This window comes from Heliangelus exortis, chromosome 30 (genome assembly GCF_036169615.1).
Source record: "Heliangelus exortis chromosome 30, bHelExo1.hap1, whole genome shotgun sequence".
In the NCBI taxonomy this organism is placed as follows: domain Eukaryota; kingdom Metazoa; phylum Chordata; class Aves; order Apodiformes; family Trochilidae; genus Heliangelus; species Heliangelus exortis.
The window spans coordinates 863,618-868,531 of NC_092451.1; positions in this window are offsets into that span (position 1 = coordinate 863,618).

A 4,914-nucleotide genomic window follows, 5' to 3' on the forward strand; every position below is an offset into this window, starting at 1 on the left:
CTGTGCAGAGCCAGCCCCTGCCGGGGGCAGAGTTTTTTTCTCTGTTGTTCCTGAGAGACCTCAAGGTCAGGAATTAGCAGGGGGAGCGTGGCGGGTGGCTGTGGGGGGGGGGATTTGACACGTTGAGGGGGGCCTTTTGCCTGGGGGTGTCTGCCTGAGTCCTGGGGCTTCCCTTATTCCCTGGGGCTGACGCGGGGCTGGGAAATCTCAGCTTAAGTGTTGGACTGAGACCCTGTTGCAAACCATCCCTCCCTCCTGGCTCTGCCCAGCCTGTGTCCCCGGGTCCCATCCTGCTACAGGGCTGGGGGGTGGCAGCAGCCGTGGTGGCACAGCATGAAAAGAGCCCTGGTCACAGCAGACAGAGGGGTGACCCGGTGGCTGCGGGGTGTCAGCATGGCTGCTGACCCACTGTGGCCCTGTCTCCTCTCTGACAGCTCAGAAACTGTCACCCCAGCTGTGCCCTGTTCTGTAATGAAGGAAAATTTATTCTGAATTGTCATGCAAATCCCTAGCCCAGGAGATTGGGAGGGGTAGGTGCCCATGCAAGGGTCTCTCTCTGGATGACAGTGTCTGGGCAAAACAGTCCCTGTCCTCCCACCAGGCACTTCCCAGACTGGATAATCATCTCCCTGTTTGTATAACCTAACAACCTGCCCATGCCAAGTGGCCCAAACCTTCCTGCCCCTTGCCCCGGGCTGCCTGGACACAGCTCTGCAGGATGCTGGGCCACCTCGGGTGACAGGGCATATGGGGACAGTGGCTGCTGAGCCCAGTTCCCACAGCTGCCTGTCCTGCCCAGGGGCTTTGCTTCTCCAGAGCCACACATTCCATGGCTCCTGCCTGGTGGTGCCTGAAGCTGCTCTGGTACAGATGCAGATGAGACAAAACGTGGAGCAGTATCTGGAAGCCAAACTCTGTCCCTGTGTCCCCAGATTCCCAGGCCAGCCTTCGGTGCAGAATCACCCTGGCAGACCCCAGTGCTTGGAAGATCTTGCCTGAAACACCCGGGCACAGCCTCCATCCCCAGCTGCCATCTCCCACTCCCCAGCCCTGCAGAAAGCAGCTTCAGCCCTGGCCAAGAGGAAACACTGAGCCAGAATTCCCCAAACCTACCAAAATTCACCAAACATGGAATTTCGCCCATCAATGACCAGTGCAGGCACACTGGGAGGTGGGGCAGAAGATTTTGAAAGGGTTCCTGGAGCACACGGGGGGCTGCAAAGTCCCCTGCCCACCCCTGTCACCTCCATCCCTGCCAGGCAGGATGCAAAGCTGGGTAAGGAAGGAAAGACCCCGAACCTGGGAGCATCCCTGCCTGCCAGGGAACTGCCAGCGGGCTGGGGAAAATAAGGAGATCAGAGCTGGGTTTTGGAGCCGGTGTGAAAAATGACTCCGGTTTTTGAAGGGGTAAAGCTGCTTTTCCTCTCCCGTGCGCCAGGACCGCGGAAGCAGATTCAAAGTTTAATCCCTTCCGCCTGATCCTTCTCGTTAGGCAGAATGTAATTAAGGGGAGGGAGAGGCGCTGCCGAGCTGTTTGTGCTCCAGGGTCACGTCGGAGACCAGCGGGGCACCAACTGCCGCGGGGACGGGAATTGGGGGGACCGGGGGCACCTGGAGCCTTGGACCACCAAACCCTCCTGGGGCTGGGCTGGGGGTCCCCAGGGCCCCCCGGGTGGTGGGGGGGGGGGGTCAGAGTGCCGTCCCCTCCCTCCGCAGAGTCCCTGCAGGGAGCCCCCCGGGCTGTCCCCGCTGCACCGGCCCCTCCCCACCTGTCACCCACCGGCTCCGCGGCCTCGCTGGAATAAAAGGGGCCATTTATTTGAGGAGTGCTAAATAACTCAGCGTGGCCCTGCTGGACTGGCTGAAGACACCCCTGGCTGTCCTCGGGAATTCTCCCGGGGTGCCAGCTCCAAAGGCAGCTGTGGTGGGCCTTAGATCTTTATGGCCAGTAAAGGGGTCCGTGCCTAATTTATGCCCCTCCTATAATTTACAGCCTCTTTACAGCTGCTGTAAAATGACCTATAAATCATGGGCAACATCATAGGCCAGAGACAAAGCCCAGCATCGTCACCTGCCAGCTGGCCCTGAGCAGGGAATGGTGGCTGTCTGGGGACAGAGAGGGGCTGAGCCCGTGGCAGGTACATCCAGGCTGCAGCCGGGCACTGGGAGCACTGGTTGGGGTTTATAGCTGCAATCCAGCCAGCTCAGTGAGAGGGGGGTGTCTGGGGACGTGGCAGCACGGACAGCCCAAGGTCTTGTCCACCTTCACCAGGCCACGGTGCAGGGGCACAGGGTCCCTCGGGATGCTGCAGCCTCATCCCATGGGATGCTGGCCGTGGGCTTCCCAGAGGAGCTGCAGGGGCCCAGGGCAGTGGGTTTGTCTCCCTGGCTGCAGAGGTGAATTCTGCAGAGCTCAGAGCACCACAGCCAGACAGGAGCACCCACCCCACCCTGCAGCACCCAGAAGACCCCGCTGTGCCCCTCGTTAGCTCTGCTCTGCTCTGCAGGCTGGGGACCTGCAGCTCCTCATCCCCTCGTGGCTGCCTCTGCAGACCCCCTGCAGCAGGTCAGCACGCAGCCCCCTGACCCCCCCAGGCAGGACTGGTAGATGTGACCTGGAGGGTCACCGGGGTCCTGGTGGGGCCTGGGGTGGGACCGAAGGGAAATTCGGTGGCTTTGCGCGGAGGCGCTTGCGGAGGCTTCTGCTGCCAGAAAGGGCTGAGTCAGGAGCTGGTGGGGAGGAAGCAAAAACCCCCAAAGCCGCTGCATCCGAGCTGGCAGGAGGTGGTTTGTGCAGAGGCTCAGGGCCCATCCCGTGGCCACAGCCCGTGTTGGCTTTGGCAGGGTCGGGGTTCCTGTTGTGCAAACCCCGGGGGAGAAGGGGGCTCGGCCAGGCACTGTGTTCCCAGCACAGCAGCTGCCTGTGTGCCCAGGGGTCCGGGCAGAGCAGGTGCTGCTGGGGTCCCCTGGTCCTGGCAGCAGCATTTGCAAACACTGGATGTGCTCGGGGACGGTGCTGTGTGGGTCCCATCCACCCCATGGGGGTGCTGAGACTCTGGGGTGGCCGTGTCCCTGGGGGGTTCCTCACGGGGTGAAGCAAAGAGGCTGCAGGATCCCACAGGATGCAGGAGGGAGGGCAGGAGGACAACTCAGCCCCACGGATGGACTCTGGTGTCCAATGCAGCTTCCTCCAGTCCTTTATGTACGTTCCTATTTTTGCCAGGTGACAGGGCTGTGACCCGGGAGCAGAGCCCTGGGATGGGCTGGGTCCATGTCCTGGGTTTGCACCCATGCCTGTTCCTAAAAACCTGGCTTGGCACTGGTCTTGCTTCTTGCCCGGGCTTTAAATAGCAGCCCTGCTCATCTGTGTTCCTGCACAGACAGAGATGTGTGTGTTTATATTTATATGCACCGATTACAAACTGCAACAGCCTGCAGGAAAACACAGGTGGTATTTTTAGGTGACAAACCTAAAGGGATGATGGCCCAAGCTTACATCTGGAGGCACCTGGCTGCTGCCTGGTGGGGTCTGCATAAAGCAGCAGAGGGTGGGGGTGTCCCCAGGGACAATCGGGGGGTAATGGCCTCTCCCAGCTGCACCAAATCTGGTGGCATCTCTGGCAGCACTGCTGAAACCAGCTGTGGTGGGAAGAGGTTTTGCTCTCAGTTGTGAGACCATGGAAACTTTTGGTGGGCAGGAGGGGACTGCTCGGCCGTGCCCAGCACCCTCAGCTGCCACAGACCACGGTCACACCCGGAGAGCAGGATGAGGCCGGGTGCTGAGAGGAGACTGGGGCTGGGGTTGCTGGGCTGAAGATGCTGGTAGGCATCTGGGGCTGGGCTGCAGAGCACATTTCTGAGATGTTTTCAGGTTATTTTGGTTAAAAAACAACAAAGTGGAAAGCGAAATTTTATCTGCAAGAGAGAGTGTGAGGTTTTAGAAAAAAAACCTGTGGTTTTTCTGTTCTGTTGTTCTGACAGGAAGGCCAGGTCTGTGTGAAGGATCCCCTTGGCTCCTCACTGCTCCCATATCTCCACAGTTGTGCCAGCTCCCACCATCATCCTCAGCACATCCCATCCACTGGATCAGCCCCAGGCACTGCTTCTCCTGACCCCAGCTTGGCTCGGGTGCCCCACCGCCCCCCTGCCCCCCCCAGTCTGTCCGGGCTGAGCCCTGTGCCCACTTTGCTGCACCCCAAGGCACAGCACAACAATTATCTTTTGGCTTCTGTGGCTTTGCACGAGCACTCGCACGGGAATCCCAGTGGCACTGAGGAGGCCACTGATGGTTTTGGTGGCTGACACAGCCCCACGGAGGAGCAGAAGCCAGGGGGGGTTCAGCAGAGTGGCACCATCCCACCTTGGGCTCAGGGGTTTGCTCCTGGCAGGAGGTGCCTGTAGAGTTTTTGGGGTGTTTGTGTTGCAGCAGCCACGTTCCTGCTCCAAACCTCGGTGAAAGTTTGGGAAGGGCAGGGACTGCAGCAGCGGCTCCCAGATGGCTCCTGGGAAAGATTCGGGTCTGGCAACCCCTTACAAACCTGCTCCCAGAAAGAGGGTACCCTGAGGCCTTGCCCTGCGGGGGGTGCCCAAAGCGCTGCCCTCAGAGGGGGGGGCAGGGCAGCAGTGGGCTACGGGAGATCCCTTCCCCCTCTGCCTACGCCGTGGGCCCGAGGAAGCAACAGGGCGGGAGGACGCGGTGAGCATCCCGCCACGCACAGAGCCACATCCCGCCTCGGGGGTCACAACAAACGCGGGGGGGACCCCGGGACCTTCAACGGCTGCCGGGGGGCTGGGAACGGGGGGACGGCTCAACGGCGACTACAAGCCCCATCAGGCCGCTGAGGAGGAGGAGGAGGAGGAGGGGGAGTGTGTGAGGAAGGCGGGGGAGGAGCCGGGGGGAGGCGGCGGGGCGGT